This window comes from Mus pahari, chromosome 2 (assembly GCF_900095145.1).
Source record: "Mus pahari chromosome 2, PAHARI_EIJ_v1.1, whole genome shotgun sequence".
Lineage (NCBI taxonomy): Eukaryota > Metazoa > Chordata > Mammalia > Rodentia > Muridae > Mus > Mus pahari.
The window spans coordinates 99,149,253-99,169,837 of record NC_034591.1 but is presented as its reverse complement, the minus strand read 5'-3'; the positions used below and the strand labels follow the sequence as shown (position 1 = coordinate 99,169,837).

The 20,585-nt window shown below is 44.5% G+C and overlaps 1 long non-coding RNA gene across 1 annotated transcript; it reads right to left on the bottom strand.

The window, feature by feature from the left end:
• Positions 1–17,817: 17,817 nt before the first annotated feature.
• On the bottom strand, positions 17,818–19,389 carry LOC115063145. The gene is made up of 2 exons (XR_003843030.1): positions 19,175–19,389; positions 17,818–18,827 (listed from the first exon to the last, which is right to left on the bottom strand). It is a non-coding gene; the product is annotated as an uncharacterized LOC115063145 (long non-coding RNA).
• Between the last annotated feature and the right edge of the window lie 1,196 nt (positions 19,390–20,585).

Genomic DNA, 20,585 nt, shown 5'->3' with positions numbered 1-20,585 from the left:
TGTTCAGCCCACCAACTCACATGAGCTATTTGGACACACCCTCATAGATGCTTCTAGAAGGAATGCTTTATCTGATCACTAGACATTAACTTTTCTTCCTTCAAACCCTTCCCATGCATACCCTGCTCTTTTTCAAATTCATGGCTCTCTCTCTCTCTCTCTCTCTCTCTCTCTCTCTCTCTCTCTCCCAAATGCACAAATACAGCTTGTTCAGTCCATGTAATAATACTTGTATGTATATGAGTCTATGGCTGAACTTGGTATTAGCTAATCAATTTGGGGGCTCTTCCCTGGGAGGCCTATTTTTTACCCCATCTGATTGATATCTAAAGTTTCTTAGAGCACCTCCCACGTTATAGTGAAGGCCAAGTCATAAGTTATCTCAAGAAAGCCTTCAGTCTAGAGTTTAAATAATGTGTGCCTTTTGTGTTTGTCTGTCGTAGTTCTGGGATTGGAGTTCAGGACTTCAGTCATACTAGGCGAACACTACTGCTGACCTATAACCTTGGCCAGAATTGTGTGTTTATGTGCATGCATGTGTGTGTGTGTTCGTGTGTGTGTGTGTGTGTGTTACTGTGGTACCGGGTGTTGAGCATCATCGGATGAGATGTTGTCACTCACATTCAAGATGGACCTTCCCTCCTCAGTTAATGTCTCTGGAAAGACTCTCTCTCAGGCACACCAACAAGTGCTCCCAGCAAATTATAAATCCAGTCAAGCTTTCTGACCACCAACTATCACACTTCATAGAGAATGTTGTGAGGGTTAGAAGCAGTAATAAATGCCAAGCATTTGTCATTGAACCTGGACACACCAGTTGTTCAATAAAGATGATGACACTTTATAAGCATTGACAGATAATCCAATGTTAGTAGTTATTCCAGAATAATTTCATTATTTCATTTAATTATGAAATTAAGTAACTTTATTAGTAGAACAAATATTTTTATCCCTAATATGTCCTCATCTTACTGAAGCATTCTTTTGTTTTTTTTTTTTTTTTTTACAGATGTATTTCATTTGTATTAATCTGTGTGCATGTGCATGCACGTGTACCACAATGCCCATGGAAGCCAGAGAGGGCACTGGGTACCTGGGAGCTGGAATTATAGGCTATTATAAGCTCAATGTGGTGCTGAGACACAAACTCTTGTCATTTGGAGGAGCAGCAAGAACTCTTAACCCTGAGCTATTTCTCTGCCTCTGTAATCTTTTCTTTCTTTCTTTCTTTCTTTCTTTCTTTCTTTCTTTCTTTCTTTCTTTCTTTCTTTCTTTCTTTCTTTCTTTCTTTCTTTTCCAGACAGGCTTTTTCTAAACAGCCTTGGCTGTCCTAAAACTCACTCTGTAGGCCAAGCTGGCCTCGAACTCAGAGACCTGCCTTCCTCTGCTTCCTGGGTGCTGGATTAAAGGCTTGAGTGTTTCCCTCCTGGCTCCTGTAATCTTTATTATGCCATACTTGTCTCCTTAAATTCTTACAATACTCTGAGAAAGAGTACTCAAGTCTGTGAAGGGCCTAACTGCCCTTCAAGACTAACTGCCAAACTTCAGGGTGCAATTCATTGTTTAATATGTGTATTACCTTTTCATTGCATGGGTCAACTCATAGTAATGATACGTACACATTTAATCCTTCATGGAACGACATTATTTTGTTATATCAGAGCAATCTATAGTTTGTTGAAGATAATGTTATTTAATAACTGCTTAACTTTCATTATCGCCTTCCCTGAAGAGAAAATTGCAATTAGATTTTATTTCTCTGGGAGAAATTCAACTATTTAATTAAAAACTAAAGTATTTAATTTCTCTCAAGCAATAAGATTTTGGTGGCTTGAGCTCACTGTGGGAGAGCCACCAGCCATTATAATGCCTAATATTGTCTTCCCTACTCCCTCCCAGGTAGGGCCTGGAGAAGTCATGGGCTATTATTTAAACACATATTCAGGACTGGAGGGCATGGCTTAGTCATTAAGTGTTTACTGCAGAAGCACGAGGAACTGAGCTCAGACCAACAACGCTGATAGTAAATGCCTCGCACTGCAGAGGATGGGCAATCCCCAGACTGCACTGGCCAGCAGCCTAGATAGGCAATGGCCTCCAGGTTCAGCGTGAGAACTGTTTCAAATAATAAAGTGACGAAGGATATAGGACACCAGACATTGACCTCTGGCTAGCACACACACACATACACACACTCACACACACACACACGCACACGCACACGCACACGCACACGCACGCGCACGCGCACACACACGCACATGCACATGCACACATGCACGCATGCTCGCACATGCACCAGAGCACACATGTGAACACATACTATGCTGATTAGTTTTTTGTGACTTTGACACAAACTGTGAAGAGGAAACCTTAACTGAGAAAATGCCTCCAGCAGCCTGGACCGTGCGCCTGTCAAATAATAAAGTGACGAAGGATAAAGGACACCAGACATTGACCTCTGGCTAGCACACACACACACACACACACACACACACACACACACACGCACACACACACGCACGCACACGCACATGCACGCATGCTCGCGCATGCACCAGAGCACACATGTGAACACATACTATGCTGGTTAGTTTTTTGTGACTTTGACACAAAACTGTGAAGAGGAAACCTTAACTGAGAAAATGCCTCCATCAGCCTGGACTGTGGGGCATTTTGTTTTTGATTAATGATTGATGTGGGAGGGCTCAGCCCACGGTGAGCAATGCTGTCCTTGGGCAGATGGCCCTGGGTTGTATAAGAACACTAGCCAAGCAAGCCATGCATAAGCAGTGGTCCTTTGTGGTTTCCTGCCCCTGGGTCCTGCCGCGAGCTTCTGCCGTGACTTCCCACCATGATGGGCTGTATCCTCTGAAGTGAAATAAGCCATTTCCTTGCCAAGTCACTTTCAGTCACAGCGTCTATCACAGCAATAGGAAGCAAAGCAGAGGACACAGGGCAGCACTCCTCAGGAGCTGCCACACCTCCAAAGACACACTCTTGTGAAGGAACTGGGAGGTACAGTGTCTGTCAAAGGGGATGAATAACGGTAGTGAGCTATGTCAGAAGCTGCCGGCCCTGAAGACAGAGCCAGAGGCTGACTGGGTAGTGGGAATTTTAATGTGCTCTGTGTTCAAGACTTCAGACACAGTGTCCATGTCACCAGTGAGGGTCTTCCTCAAAACTGTGAAAACTGACCAGACATCACCCAGGAACTGGCTGTACAAGGAACTGGATCCCAGAATAAAACCTCAGGTGACTCAGGATGATTAGGCTAAAGGGAAAGGAATGTATAAGAAATATGATGATCATGCTAAAATATTTTTGAGACACAGGCAGGGAGTAAATAGTGAATGCAGAATTGACCTACATTAAGCTGTCATTCCTGAGTGAAGGTTACAGACACATTTCCAGCTAACCAAGAGCCAAAAAACAAACAAACATACAAAACCCAAACCAACCAAAAAAAGATTCACTTGTGTACAGTGCCACAGAGGCCAAAAGAGAATGTTGGATCTCCTGAAGCTGTAAAGGCCTTTGTGAGCTGCCCAGCATGGGTCCTGGGAACTAAACCTCAGACTTCTGCAAGAGCATCAGATGCTCTCCAGCCTCTGCAGCATATACTTGTAATCTCAGGACTCTGTTGGGGTGGGAGAAGTGGGGTTTGAATCTAGCCTGGGCTACATAGTGAAGGTCTATCTATAAAAGAAAAACATTATCAAAACTTGGGAAATCTGAACCGTCTATACTTTAATTGACATAGTGTGCCAATGCCAACATCTTAGTTTTGATAAAGGTCGTGCTTATATAAGGTGTTGACACAGATTTACTTCTCTTCAAATATTTGAACTTTATATTGCTTACATTCCTGGTGTTCTTAGTCAGCAAACCACCAATGTAGAAAAAGTAATTTAAATTTCATAAATACAAAGATTATATATGTATATACATATGTGTGTATATCATATATATATACACATATATGCATATATACACATATGTATACACACATATATACATATAGATACACACACACATATATATGCGCTCTCTCTCTCTCTCTATATATATATATATATGTATATATATATAATGCATATGTGTGTATATATATGGTATATACAACACTACATACCCCGAATATAAACAGAAAACAAAACCTCTAACAATTTAAGAGCTGTTAAGTTATGGTACACATCTGTGATTATATGCCACAAGGATATTTACCAATGTTTATGAAGTTAATATCAATTAAAGCAAATATTTATAATGTGAAATTTAAAGTGGGGTATAAATCCAAGGACTAACCTTATCTGCTATACTCATTAAGTAGAAAACAGGGTTAGAAAAAAAAAAAAAAAAAGAAGCTTGGGTCTAGAGAGATGGCTCAATGGTTATGAGTGCTTGCTGTTCTTACAAATGATGGAGTTTGTTTTCTAGCACCCATCAGGGGCAGCCCACAAGCACCTGTAACTTCAGCTCCAGGAAATCTGATGCCCCCTTCAGGTCTCCACCAGCACTGGACTCACATGCTCATACTCACATGCAAGTACACACACATACACACTCAGCGGGTAAAGGTGCCCACTGCCAATTCTGAAGAATGGAGTTTGTTCCCTGGGACCCACATGGTGGAAGGGGAGAACTGACTCCTGAAAGTTATTCTCTGATCTCCACAAGGACACCCTGGCACATGCATATTTGTGTGTGCCTGTGCAAGTGTGTACACACACACACACACACACACACACACCCCTATTAATTCAGAATGGGCCCTGATAGTTTTAGATCAACTACCTAAATGATATGTTATCAAAATAGTGGTATATGTTTCAAGCTTAATCTAGTATATACAGACCTTGTCATCATTCTGGCTTTTTCCTGATAGATACAGAACACTTGCAACCTAGCCATCCACAGTGCTAGAGTCTGGTAGCTTTGGGTGTCCTGAAGTTTCTGTTCTAAGGGTGACCAAAGCATGTTTCACATGCTTTAAAAACACAAATCTGGGCCATTGTAGTATACATACCTTTAATCCCAGTACTCAGAAGCCAGAGGCAGGAGGATCTCTATGAGTTCATGGCCAGCCTGGTCTACAAAGCAAGTTCTGGTCCAGTAAAGGTGCCCACTGCCAATTCTGAAGAATGGAGTTTGTTCCCTGGGACCCACATGGTGGAAGGGGAGAACTGACTCCTGAAAGTTATTCTCTGATCTCCACAAGGACACCCTGGCACATACATATTTGTGTGTGCCTGTGCAAGTGTGTACACACACACACACACACACACACCCCTATTAATTCAGAATGGGCCCTGACATGTGTATATGCACACACACAAAATAAATGCAATAGTTGTTTTTGAAATTTTATTTTTCATAAATATGGATTCCCAATTTATGGAGGGCAGTTGGATAAACTATGCCAGACTTGAGTCTACATGTCTCCGGACTGTCATACATGTCCCAGCAATTAAGGGTAGAACCATTTCCAAAAGTTCTTGATCTGTGATCGGCGTTCGCATCTTCTACTGTAGCTGAATGTGGTGATATGCACATGTGAACCCAGCCATAGGCAGGAGAGGGTAGAAGGGTTGCAAGTTCAATACCAGCTTCCAGACTCGACTACTTAGCAAGTTTCAGGCTGTGCTACATGATAACTTACCTCAACAGAAAAGTCAAAACAAAAGAAAACATAGCTCACCTTCTGCTCAGAATGGGGAAGTATACTTGTTATGTTAGCACTTAAGAGACTGAGGGATTTAAGGACAAGCCAGTCTGTAGTGAATTTAAAGCTAACTAGTATTTTTAAAAATCTTTTACTCCATGAAATAAAATAAGCCCTAACTTCTACTGGAGTTAGGATAGCATGCCTTCAGCCAGCAATGGGGAAAAAAATAAATCTAGCCTTGCTCATTTTCTCTGTTGAACTATGCACGGAAATAGCCACACACCTTCACAGGGGAAAGCTTTCGAATGAAAGATTATTAGAAGTTGGGGTCACCTGCATCCCCTGTTGACAAAAAAAAAAAAAAAAAAAGTGGATGTCACTTCTGTGCACTGTGGTTGCTTATTTGTAGTGGATAAACCAGATTTTTCCAAAGCGTCATGTATGTTATTGATGGGACACCAAGTCTATTACATGTTACCCCAGGATCAAACACCGAATTAAAAGAAACTCACCAGCTATGGGGTTGACCTTTCCAATGCTTTCCTATGCTCACAGGCAGAATCAGAAAACAGGGAGCCTGGACTCCCTACGGTGACTAAGAGAGAAGGGAGAGTTGTTCATCCAGGTCCCAGCCCACGAGAAGAATTCCCCAGCCCATGTTAGCAAGTCCTAGTCAAGAGGCTGTATGGGCAAACATTTGTCATGGGCATGAGTAACTTAGAAAAGTATTGCCCCTGAGCTACAAGTCACAAGTCAAAGCCCTGGGTGATTTATGGTCTTTGTTTCCACTTAAGAAAGCCAGGTCTGTTAAAGGATGAGTCTGTTCCCTGGGATTCATTAGTGAGTAGTGGCTGCATAAACATTGTAACTTGCAAGTCAACTTGGATATGAATATGCAAATTCTAGTCCAACACAATTGATGCATACAGCTCATAAGTCAGGATGAGGCCTGTGGGGAAATTCCAGTAGACACTGTTGTCGGAGATAAATGTGAAGATAGATCTTTTATCTTGTCTGGATTCTTTTATTTATCCTTTTTTAGTCTAAGTAAATAATTGGTCCAGCACAGCTATGCCTAAATGAGATTATCACCTTAATGAGGCAAACCTTCTAATCCCCTGTTCCCTCTTGCTCAAGAGAACCATTTAAGGCCTCAGAAATGCCAGGGGGACTTGCAAAGGGAATCAGGTCAGATGACTCTTGAACTGATGCAGGGTGACTGGGAGAGAGAGCTGTGGCGGAGAGAGCTTGGTGGCAGCAGAGCTCGGTGGCAAGCAGATTGACTAGAAGGGACTAGTCCCTCAGTTCGCTCTTCACCACTGGGGAGAAAAGAAGAGACAGCTGACAGATCACACACGGGACAATCTCTCCCCTTTATCCAAATTCCTAAAAAGGATAACTTCCTTTAGAAACAAGACTGTGAGCCAGAAATCAGGTCTATCAGTTGCTTGTCTGCTGCTGAGATAGAACACCCTTGCAAAATCAACTTAGGGAAGTAAAGGTTTATTTTGGCTTACAGTTCCCGATGGGATACAATTCATCATGGCAGAGAAGGAATGGCAACCAGAGCATGAGGCCAGCCTGGAGGCCAGGAAGCAGAGCAACGCGACATTTCTTCTGAACACAGGAAGCAGGAGAGAACCGGAAGTGGGACCAGGCTAGACAACCTCAAAGCCTACCCCCATCAGTACACTTCCTCCAACAAGACTGAACCTCCCAAAGGTTTCATAACCTTCCCCAACAGTGCCACTAACTGGGACCCAGGGTTCAAAGACAGGAGCCTGTGGAGGACGTTTCTCATTCAAACTGCAACACCAGGAGAAATCACAAAGAAAACGGGGGTCTAACTGAAGAACTAAACCGCGAACAATATGTACCAAAGAAGGAGGATCTGCAATGGGCCAACAAAAGTGCACAGCCATCCAGGAGGGCAGTCGCCTCTAAGACCTAGAAACCTGGAATTGATAGTAAGGCTACAGTTTAAAGCCCCACCGGAAGACACACCAGACACAGGGATTCCCACACTCTTCACCTCCTCATGTCTCTACCCTCCCTTCTACTCAAATCCCTTTGATGGGGCAGCAAGCAATGCAGCTGCGTGCACTCGGAGATGAGTAATAAGGACGAGCATTTGCAGAGAACAGTGTGCTTCGTTGGGCTACTCACGACGTCCTGGCAGTGTGAGTAGTTCTCATGCACAAGATTCCAACTGCCCACGTGACGTAGCTGGTCACTTTTGGACCTCCCTTCTCTCACTATCCACACGCTGTGCGGTCACGTCTTCTTGGACTGCCTTGTGCGTGGTCGGAAGTGAGTGACGAAAGCGGTACCCGTTAATGGGGGAAAGACAAGTAAAGAGACACATTCATGAATCGTTAAGCTTGAGAGGATAGGTATGCTATTTTTAAGGGAACACTTATGGCAGGGAACACCTACGGAACAAAGCTGAAAGAAGCAGACGCAGAGAAAACGTGTACTGAAAGTGACAAAGGAATAGCAACGCAGAAAATATAAAGAACCCCCATACACCCAGAAGAGGAAGCTCCCCACCGCCTGAGAAGGCAGCCCCTTTAGAAGCCAGGAAGAGAGCCTCGCCAGAGTCTATCTATGCAGGAACCCTGATCTTGAACTTCCCAACCTCCATAAGTGGTGGAGAATTAATGTCTGCTAAAACAAAGGAGATGAATAATTAAAGGGAAATGGGGAATGAGAAGAGGAGATAAAGAGGCAACGTAAAAACATCCTCACCTGCCTGCTAACTAGAGACATAGAAACTAAGCAGAAACATCTTTGCCTTTGAGGTGAATGTTTCCTTTCTATTCTCTTCTTCTTTTCTTTTCTTTTCTTTTTTTTTTTTTAAATAGGCTTGAACTGAATCATCATGGCTGGCCTGGAATTCAGGCTGACCTCGAACTCACAGAGATCTGTCTCTGCCTCCTGAACACTAGGATTAAAGGCATGTGTCACCATGTCCAATAGAGATAAAAGTTTCTTAAAATAAGATGCTGGAGGCTGGAGAGGTGGCAGAGCAGTTAAAAGCACTCACTGTTCTTCCAGTAAAGCCAAGTTTGGATCCCAGGACCCACACTAGATGGTTCTTAGCCACCGGTAACTCCAGCTTCTTTAAACAGAACACTCTGGAGGCAGAGGCAGACAGTTCTCTGTGAATTTGAGGACAACCTGTTCCATGTTGTGAGGTCTAGGCCAGACAGGATTACCTAGAATAATAAATGGGAGCATCATATGCCCTGGAGCTGTTATTATAAGTGGTTATATAAGTTGGGTGCTTGATGTGGGTACGGGGAACTCATGTCCTCCAGAAGAGCAGCAAGTGTTCTTCTTTATGGACCTCAACTTTGTGTGTGTGTGTGTGTGTGTGTGTGTGTGTGTCTGTCTGTCTGTCTGTCTGTCTGTGTCTGCGTGTGTGTGTGTGTGTCTGTCTGTCTGTCTGTCTGTGTCTGTGTCTGTCTGTCTGTCTGTCTATATCTGTGTGTGTGTGTCTGTCTGTGTCTGTGTCTGTGTCTGTCTGTGTCTGTGTGTGTTTGTGTCTGTCTGTCTGTCTGTCTGTCGTGGGAAGTTACAGCAGCAGGGATGAGAGGCACTTGGTCACATTACATCTGAGGTCAGCAAGCAGAGATGAGGTGGAGGAAGACAGAGAGACAGAGATAGATGAGAGATGGGGGAGAGACAGAGAAAGAGAGAGAGAGAGAGAGAGAGAGAGAGAGAGAGAGAGAGAGAGAGACAGAGGCAGAGACAGAGACAGAGACAGAGAGACAGAGAGAGACCAGTGCTCTGCTTATTTGTCTCCTTTTTCTTCTAGGCTGAGTCTAGGACCTCAGTCCTTGGAGCGATGCCTTCCATGTTTAGAAGGGTTATTCCTGGTTCAGTTAACCTGATCTAGAACCTTCTCCTAGACATTCCCAGAAGTTTGGCTCCTGAGTGAGTCAAGATCCTGTCAAATTGATAATCAATATTAGCCATTATGCAAATAAACTAGTAATCTAGACTTACGTTAGGTCAGGATCATTAATACCAGTGAGTAGAGGCACTTGCCATCAGGTCTGAGGAACTGAGTTCAGTCTCTAGAACACACGTGGCAGAGAGAACCAATTGTGCAAGGTGTCTGGTGTCTGCACAACTACAGCATGTGCAAGAGAATGTTTGTTTGTTTTCATCCGAGGAGCGTAGTCAACAGACACTGACAGGAGCATAGCAGGTCACTCCTGTCATCAGACAGCACACACATGTAGGTCACCATGACCGCAGCATCTCAGGGTGATGGTAATTTCTTGCCTCTGTCATAATCACTTAGGACCACAGTGATGCATGCTGTCTGTCTGCCACTGAACTGCCATTTCATGGTGTGTGACCCCATGTCACACGTTGCCTTCCAGTACTTTAGGTACTAGTCAACAAAATAGTCCAAGCACTACTCAGGGAAAGGTTCCTTTGTGGTTCGTTTGTTTATTACTTGAGGCTAAAGTAGTCACCATTATCAGAGTCCCCTGTGGTAAGAAAGCAGAAGCCGCTCTCCTTGATTGAATAGTGAGACCCTGTTTCGAAGAAGAAGAAGAAGAAGAAGAAGAAGAAGAAGAAGAAGAAGAAGAAGAAGAAGAAGAAGAAGAAGAAGAAGAAGAAGAAGAAGAAGAAGGGGGAGGAGAAGAAGGAGGAGCTGAGGAAGGAGAAAAGAAGGAGGAGGAGAAGGAAGAGGAGAAGGAGCTGAGGAAGGAGAAAGAGGAGGAGGAGGAGGAGGAGACCATCAAGCAGCAGCTGACATACCTCTGAAGAATACTTACAAACATTACGTTATAAATGCACCAGACTTTCAATATACAGACCACGGGGACTGCTGAGCTATTGGGTGACTCAAAGGGAGTAAGCAGACACCCACAAAACAAATAGCTGGTTCTCATTCTGGTGTTCTATAACTGTGCAGCAGATCACCCCCAAATTCACTGTCCCAACAGCATCAACCACTTCATCAGCTCATGAACCTGCATTTGGAGCAAGACTTGTTTTTGTTTCCAATGTCAGTGGTCTGGTGGCGGGGGGTGCGAAAGAGGGTGAGAGCGACTAGGAGAGCCATTGTTCAGGCAGGGGAGTAGGGATTTGAACAGAGCTGTGTCAAAATTAACACAAGACAGAAGCCAGGTAGCAAAGGTCTGGAAACCCTTCTCCTAGGCTAATGTAACAATCAGTAAAATCACACAGAAGGCGGCCTAAGAATGGCCTAAGAATGCTTGTTTGAGTGGATGACGTCTACCAGCTCACTAGCCCAATCCTATTCTTGCAACTGCTTTTCCTTTCTTTCTTATCTGTGCAGCTCTGGCTGGCTTTGAAGTCGCTCTGTAGGCCAGCCAGGCTGGCCTCGAACTTAGAAATCTACTTCCCTCTGCCTCCCAAGTGCTGGTATTAAAGGCATGCAGCATCACTTCCCACTTGCTTGCCCTTTCTTAATAAACTGTTTATGTTAATAGACATGACTCTTGAGGAACTTTTTGTACTTGGGTTGAAGAAACAGGAAACGTCAGCAAGTGCCTTCAAGACTCTAATCATGAGCCCTACTCATTGATTGAGGAGCTATGGACAGTTGATGGCTTCTGGGAAAAGAGAGTCAGGTTCTTTTAAAGGGTCCGTCCCCTGGTAAGTCAACCATGCTCTAGACCCATGAATGTATTCAGACCGGTGCTGCCTGGACTCTGTGTTATAATGCAGAACAGAACAAAAAAGAGGCCATAAGTGGAGAAGAGTGGAAGTGGTGGATTTGAAGAGTTAGTCGGAGGAGTGGGGAGGTGAGTACAATCAAAATATATTGTATACATGCATGAACATTTCAAAGAATTAATAAAAATATATTTACATTTTTTTCCACCAGTAAAACCCAAACTGGAAACTTGATTGCAACTGGACTTTCTCTGAAGTTCTTGCTAATCCCTCAGAGCTGGTTACTGGTTCCAATGTATGCTTCTGTTTTTGTTTGTTCGTTCATTTGTTGTTTTTTTCTCCTTCTTTTGTTACTGAGTAGGAAGCGTCTAGCCTCACATGTTAGACAGGTAACCCACCACTTCCACCTCTGTATTATTATACCCTTATTGTGACTGTCAATCTTTATTGTCAGCTTGATAGACTTCAGAATCACCATGGAAATGGGCATCAGGGGATGTCTGTGAGACATTTCCTGAGTTAGCTTGAGGTTTGGCACCCTTTTATGAGCTTCTATGAGCTAGAGTCTTGGACTGATCAAAAAGGGGGAAGAGAGCTGAGCACCAGCCTCTTTGTTTCCTAACTGTGGATGTGAGCCAAGTGACCAGCCATCCCCGTTTTCCTGCTGCTATACCTCCCCCACCAGGATGGACTGGACCTCCTCTGTAAGATAAACATAACCCTCCTCCCTGAAGTTGCTCCTGGCAGGTATTGCATCACCACAACAAGACCTGTAAGGAACGCCCTGTGCTTTGATTTCTATGGAAGTGTCTTAGGTAGCACACCACCCTCCTCGCCCCTACCTCCTCAACCCTGCCCTTACCATAATCTTCTTCTTGCCTCAGCCTTCAGAACAGCTAGGATTATAGATACAAACCACCATGATTTGCCGACCAACAAAGCCAAGACTGTGTGGCCATGATTATTTCTTCTTCTTCTTCTTCTTCTTCTTCTTCTTCTTCTTCTTCTTCTTCTTCTTCTTCTTCTTCTTCTTCTTCTTCTTCTTCTTCTTCTTCTCTCTCTCTCTCTCCTTTCTTTTCTTTTTATTTTTGTGGCCATGATTATTGCAGGCTGCAAATAACAGCTGAGGAATTTAGCCATCCAGAGACACAGCAATGACCTTGGTCCTCTAGGCTGCTAGGCATTTCCTTGTGCACCCTGTTCTCTGCAGAGCCAAAGTCCTGAAGCCTGACAGCCACTGGCCTGAGGCTTCCCTAAGCATTCTTGCCCCATCATTTGGGTGATAATTCATATGCTAAACATGTCACAAGTGGGCAAGCCATGCTAACAAGGGCCATTCAATGCTCACCAAGACTATGAAGGTCTTAAGCAGTGGCCACTTAGAGGCAGACTGGCCTCAAACCACTGGCTTCTTATTATGCAAAGCCCATAGCAGAGACTGACTCTCTCTCTCTCTCTCTCTCTCTCTCTCTCTCTCTCTCTCTCTCTCTCTCTTTTCTTTCTTTCTCTCTCTAAAATGGTGAAGTAAATAGCTCCTTATTGGAAGANCACCAAGACTATGAAGGTCTTAAGCAGTGGCCACTTAGAGGCAGACTGGCCTCAAACCACTGGCTTCTTATTATGCAAAGCCCATAGCAGAGACTCTCTCTCTCTCTCTCTCTCTCTCTCTCTCTCTCTCTCTCTCTCTCTCTCTCTCTCATCTTCACACCTGTTTTGAAAATGGTGAAGTAAATAGCTCCTTATTGGAAGAATCAATGCAAAGTTCATCTGAAATCATGTAAGTAGATCCCTGAGCTCCTATCCTCCTCCACAATAGGCAATCAGTAGCCATGTTTTTATGAAGCCATTGTATGGGTAAGGGGGTGTCTTCATGCTTTTCCCAGAGATCTACAGGATGGCTCTTTCAGGAGCAAGCTGTAGGGGTCATAGGACTGCCATTGCTCAGTAGGCTTGTCCACTGATATAGTGATTAAATACCAGACAAGAAGCAACTTAAGAGGAGAAAGGTTTATTCTAGATCACAGTTCAGGAGATATAGTTCACCCTGGCAGAGGAGGAAAGATGGAAGGGCCAGTTCCTAGCACAGTCGTGAGAGGTCCCATGGTCACATCTCAGGGGATCAGGAAGCAGAGAAAGGGGATACTGGTCTCTGCTGGCTCTCACCTTCTACCTTTTATTGAGCCTGAGAGAATAGAGCTGCTCATATCCATTCAGTTAATGCTCTCTGGAAACTCCTTCAGAGACACACTAAAGAGTGGGCTTCACTCAAGCCCTGAAGAACTTCTTGATGGTGATAACTAGACTTAAGAGGGCAGTGAGGCAGCTCAGCAGGTAAACAAGCATGATGACCAGAGTTGTATCCCCCAAATCACAGAATGAGAAAACTGTCTCCTCAGAGTTTCTTTCAATAATAACAAAAGCTTTTAAATTCACTATCTTATCTCTGCCTAGGGAAAGGAAGGTAATGACTGCATTGAGCATCACTTTCATGACATTAACTAGTCTAACATTGGTAATCCTATAGTGGATTGCATAGTCAGGCTGGAGAGACAACTCAGTCAACTCAGAGCTTGCCTTTCATGTATGAGGGCCTGGCTATTAAACAATCCAGGTGTAATGACAGTGCATACCTGCAATTCCAGCAATGGGGAGGCAGAGATAGGTGGACCCGTGGGGTTCACTGGCCAACCAGCCTAGCCTGTTTCAGCCAATGAGGTACCCTGTCCTAAAAACTAAAAGCACAAAGAAATTGAGGAATGGCATGCAAGGTCATCCTCTTTACACCACAAACTTGTCCACACACATGCATACAAATGCACACACGTGTATATGTTCACACGCGCACACAAATACTGGCACACAAACACATGCATGCACATGTATCTGATATTTGGGTTAAGAAACCTTGGATGTGTTTGCTGAGGGACTGCCTGGGTGATGGAGTTACACTGTTGAATGGCAGCCATGCTTCCTGCCAAGATGGACACCATGTCCTACCACTCTGTCCTACGCGAAAGGCACAACGTTCAGAAGCTAGGCTAGAAAGACCGCTGACTGGCCCATTCTGGACCACCCATCCCTCTGTCTCACACTCTCAAATCTGCAGCTTCCTCCCAATATCTGAAGTTGGTTTTGGTAGCCTCTTGGCGTGGGATGAGATACAGAAGGGAATACTACAGGCACCAGGGGACACCAAAGGCATTGCTCGTAAAGCCTTTCAGGAACATTTTGGTGACCCCTAAAAGTGCAAATTTTCCTGGTATTATTACAAAACTGCCAGTTCATTTCTGAAGGAAAAAAAATATAAACAATCTGGCTTTGTGTGCCTCGTCGATATGGTTTTGTGGTGCTGAGTTCCAGGAGGCAGCCAGAGCCAGCATAGCATCTTAACATCCTGTAATAGCCCTGCTGAGACCTTCATGAGATGCCCTTGGGACTCACCCACCTCTGTCATGAAGAGGTGTGTGTGTGTGTGTGTGTGTGTGTGTGTGTACGTGTGTACAGGGACACGTCATGCACGGCAAGTACATGGAGGTCAGAGGACAATTTTGTGGAGTCGATTTTCTCTTTCCACATGTTTGTGGGTTCTGGGAACCAGACTCAGGTGGTTGTGCCTACACAGGAAGCATCTTTACCTGCGGAGCCATCTAAGCAATCAAATGCCTGGCTTTTTAAAGAAGTGCATTCTGGGGATTGAAGTCCAGTTCCCATGCTTGCACAACAATGAACTGATCACTTCCCCAGCCCCTGCTATCCTAACCTTGATTTTTCTACTCAAGGAAAATGAAATCTTTGGGGGATTTTCAGATGTCTTCCTGAGGCTGTATCCTTGCAGCTGGTCCTTCCATCAGCATCATCACTCCATCCTGTTTATTTCCTAGTAAACATCTGTTCAGCCTTCACGATTTTGATTAAATGTCTCCTCACTTGAGAAGCCGTCCAGACCTTTCCCAGGCAGTTCCTTCTGTCCCATGGCAATGATTACCTTCTCATGTTATAACTGGCTGTTTACGTGCCTGGCCCTCTGCAGCATCATCCTGAGAACATGGGCCATGCTTCCTTTGTATCTGGAATGTTTAGCTTCATGCATGAGTTTGATTCTTCTGCTGCTTATTCATTCAACGACTGTATGTTGTATTTATCACCTACAGTGAGCTCAGTAAGGTTCTGGCGACATGTTATGGCACACCACTGCCCATCTTAAAGCCAGGGCACATATTCAATCACGGGGAGGCTCAAATGGCTGCTGGGGAAGATATGAGATATTACAGGAATAGTTGGAAGTCCTCTACTCAACCTCAGAGATTTCCGTAAGTTGGGAGGTGATGGTGAATCAGGAAGGCAGCCTGGGATCAAGGATGCCTCTGGTCCTGAAAAGCTGGAGAACAGAGTGGAGAGTCAGCACAGAAAGCCTAGTTCTGGCTGTGGAAATGGACCCCAGGGGTCTTGATAGTCAGCCGAGGACAATGAACATTATCCCCAGGACCTAGTGAATCATAAGTGGTGTGTAGGGGGTATATATGTGCACATGTGTGTATATGGGTGTGCACACACTGAAGCGAGGGGGGCCACCAACTGTGCTTTTCTGCCACTCTCAGCTTTAGTTCCTCGAGTCAGGGTCTATCACTGAATCTGAAGCTAGGCTAGTGGGCAGCAAACTCCATCAATCCCCCAGCCTCTGACCCATGACCCCTCTATGCTGGGGTTTCAGGCAGGCATGACGACCCCTGGCTTTTTAATGTGGGTAATGGGATTTGAACTTGGGTCCTTATATTTGTGCAGAAGTCATGAATCATCTCCTCAGGCCAAGTCAGAGGTATTTTAATTACTCTATTCCTTTTCCCTCCTTACAATTGCCTCTGTCTATTTGTTTTGAATTTTTGAAAGGAGATCCCCATAATAAGTGAAACAGCTAAGATATTGAAGCAAGAAGTTAAGTGATTTCTTCTCTTTTCTGGCCCTGAGGGTGTTGATGCAGTATAAAATCACTTCTCATCACTGGTATAAATACACCCAGATGCTAAGCAGACACATGGATTGGGTTTTATTTTTCTTCTAGATTTTTACAAAAAATGGGAGCATACTGTAACACCTCCTGAACACACACACATACACACACACACTCACAGGCACACACACGCAGGAAATTTGCTTATTGTATATAATCTATTAGCACTTCTCCACATGTTTATGTTGCTGGTGAGAGCAAACAATGTGTTTGTGTGGTAGCTGCATGCTAGAAGACCCCATTTTATAGGAGCTTCAGCCATCTGCTCGGTGATGGGTAATCTTGATTGTCTGATTCTTTCCCCCCACGAAGTGCTTCTGCAGACACTCTTTTAAATATAGTCTTAAGCATGAAGCTTTCATATTTGTTGAAACAACTGCTTTTTAAAAGAGAGTCTTTGTGGCAATGAGTATGTGTTTTGAGCCTTAACAGACCTTGATAGATTATGCTTCCCTAGTCTTTAGCAGCTCACACTACCAGTGTGGTATACACTGCCGATTTGCCCTCATTATCAACCCAAGGAGTAAGGAACTCTGTTTCCCCCTCTCTGGCTAATACACCTCTACTCTGTTTAAACCTTCATTACCTGCCCCATGTACTGCCTTTCTCTCTCCCTCTCTCTCTCTCTCCCTGCTAAATGTCACCTATTTAGATGGACTTTGGGCATGTTAAGAGAGAAATCCTTTCAAGTGTGTTGCAGAGATTTTAGTTTGTCTTTTGTCTATAGTTAAGGCGTTTTCTTTTTGTTTGTTTGTCTGTTCTTACAATTAAAAAGAAATATTGTAAGGGCTAGAGATTTGGCTCAGTGGTTAGGGCTTCTTGTTCTGACTGTGAACCAGAGTTTGATTCCCAGCACCCACTGACAAGCAGGTCACAACTGCCTGTAACTGGGCTTTCCTGGCCTCTAAAAAACCTGTACTAACATGCACATACCCTAGACAGGCAGACAGACTCTCTCTCTCTCTCTCTCTCTCTCTCTCTCTCTCTCTCTCTCTCTTTCTCTTAAAAAAATATCCTAAAAGTAAAACATGGAGTCAGACACAATAGTACATGACTTTGCCTACTGAAACTAAGGCAGGAGGATTCCAAATTCAAGGGCAGCTGGCCAAAGGTGAGACTCTGTCCCTAAATGGATAAAAAGGGTTTGATGGCATGGATCCGAGGTAGAGCACTTTCTTAGTATGTGTAAGGTCTTGGGTTTAGTAAATAAAACCCGGGAATATGTCTTTCCTACTCCACTTAGAGTTTTGAGGATTCAATTATTAATGACATTCCCTCTATTCCAGGCAAGCAAGATGGTTCAGTGGGTAAAGGCTCTTGCCTCAAAGTATGAAGATCTGAGTTCGAGTCTCAGAGCCCTCATGGTAGGAAAGAGAGCTGACAGCAATAGCTGCTCTTTGATCTCCATGTATGCACAATGACACATATGCTCTGCTCCCTCTAGATGAATTGATAAGTATAATTAAAACTTTTTTTAAAAAATCCCCTCTATTTCAAAATCATACAAATTTTTCATAAGGTTTCAGTCGAATATATTACATGAGCGTTTACTTGACTTTTAGGTTTGCCCTATTTTTGCATCAACCATTTTCTAAATGAATTGTAACTTTCCCAATAAGCTGAAAAGAATATTTCTAACAGGTATTAAGTATATATACTGGCCAGGCATTGTGGTAAATGCCTGGAGCCCCAGTTCTATGGAGACTGAGGCAGAAAATTACAAGTTCAATGTCTGAAGCTTGAGAATAAGTCTTTGACCCAAAAACTACAAACAAACAAACAAACAAACATATTGTGTCCATTCCTAAATTCCAGGGGACCATTTGGTCATATGTGTATCTGACAAACAATCATTCTGTCTTAAATTTTAATATTTATAAAGGCAGATGCTCCCAGTTTTCCTCTTCACAGATATCACAAAGCCCTGTTATATCACCCAACTGTAATTATGTTTGATAATTAAATAAATATTTCACTGACTAGATAAAGAGTTCAAGGCCAGTCTGGACTACACAAGAATCTCAAAAAATAAAGATGAAGACAGAGATTATCCAGCAGCTCTTAAAGGCCATGGAATCCCACAGACTGCCAGCAAACAGCCTATTGGTGCCCTCACCTTGGCTTTGCCCAGCCTCCCAAACTGGGAGATGATAAGCTGCTGTCCGTGGGTCCATCCCGGCTGAGGTACTTGGTTACATACGGAAGGGCAGCATGCACAGCAGCTGGACAGGAATGAAGGCAGGAATCTGTCCAGTGTGAGTAAGCCCTTCTCTCTTCAGGCCACACTGATGGGGCCATTAGGAGGCCAGCAAGACGAGCCTCACAACGTGCACTTGGCTGCAGAAACGTTGATGTATCAGGGAAATGGCTCTCAGTGTGGAGATATAGCAGAACAACTTGGGATGCCCTGTTGCTGCCCTCAGCCTGGGGGCTCTGCCTTCCCCGTGGGTGGCTTTGTGCCCAAGCTCCAGCCACTCAGCAATCGCTCTGCAAACAACGTGCATTTAGTTACTTATACAGTTATTTATTTTTGATACAAGGTCTCCTGTAGCCCAGGTTGGTCCTAATTGAACTCGTATGTATCGAAGAATGACCATGAAGTTTGATTCCTCCTCCTACTTCTGAAGAGCTGGGGTTACTGGCTTGTGCCACCATACCCAGGCTTATGTGATCAGGGCTTTGAGCATGTTACGTGAACACTCTAAAGCTTGGGCAATACCCCAGTCCTGCCTTGAAAAAAAATCTCGAAGTTTAGGCAGTGAACCGCCCGGGGCTTATTCTCAAATGATTCTGCTCCTCCCCAGCCCCACCCCACCCTGTCTGTCTTCCCGCACCACACAACCATCCATACGTCTCTGCAACATGAGGAAATGTCCCATAGACATCCATTACAGGGTGTCCATCTGTCCTCCTGTGCTGACTCCGGTGTCGGCACTCCATCCCGTTTATTGACTGGAGGCAGGGTAGACATGCAGGGAGTCCCCTGTGATCCTTGTTCTTGCTGTGCGCACCCTGTGTCCTTACAGCCCTTCAGGGGTCAGGGTCTCCTGAGCACTAACTACTGCAGCAAGGCATCCAGAATTCGTTCCTCCACCACTCCCTCCTGGCAGCTCCCTCAGACACACCACACAAAGGAGGCTTACACAGCTCTGAAGTCTCCCTGGAACACAGAGCCAGTCTCCTCAACCCCAAAATGAACGTTAGACCAAACTCAGAGGACAAACCCCACCCTGAGAGAAAGGCTCTCTTTCCTTGTGTTTGTGAAGTTCCTTCCTTAGAAAAACAAAACAAAGCAAAAACCAAACCAGAAATTCACCTCATAACGATTGTCCCGGGGAAGGTCTGTAAAGGGACCTCAGTATGTTCCAGAAACTTCTAAATATGGAAACTGCACTGGGGCAAGGAGTGGGGGAGAAACGTGGAGACATAGTGGGGATTCTGAAAGCTGGGAATGTGGAACTCGGGCCCAACTTGGCTCTTAAAAAAGAACCCCAGCACTCATTAATTGGCCCTAAAATCCACCGAGTAAAAAGGAAAAATAAATGAGCTCATTAAACGCGGAAGAAGGGAAGACCTGGAGGCTTAAACAAGGAAATCCCCCAACACCCACTTAGAAAAACAAGGGGGTGTTGGGCTCCTCAGACCCGTGGCCCAGAGTAGAGACTGCCTCATCTGTGCCACCCTGTGAGGCTCACCCACCCTCAGCTGCAACCAGGCAGGCTAGGACCCTGCAGCGCCCCGCAGCCAGCCAGGACGGTTGCTGAGGTTGACCAGGGCTAATGGTCTCCTGCGCAAACTCAGAGCAATCAGTTGAGAAGAAGAGTGGGGGAATCAATTCTGGGAGAATGAGGAACTCCAGAGAGAATTTTGACTTCAGCCAGACTGTTGGTAACTAACTGCCTGTGACAACTGGAGCCTTGGATTTGGTTTAATAAGAGCTGTTCATTCTCCTGAATCTTTCCTTTCCTATCCATTACCCCCGCTAACTATCATGGAGCTGGTCTTATGCTAGGCACTGGGGGGAGGGAGTGGACGCGGAGTGGGGGGTGGGGCAGTGGGGTGGGAGGCGTAGGGGACAGCACAGACTTGCCCTTGCAGCTCTGCCCAGCCTATGGGTTCCTGGCTCCCAGCTGAAGGTTTACTGCCTGAGTCCACTTTAGATTGGAGGAATTCTGCAGGTTCCCTTTGGCCTTCTTTGTTCTTTGTGGGGTTTATTGTTTTTTATTCTTCTTTTTTTTTTTTTTT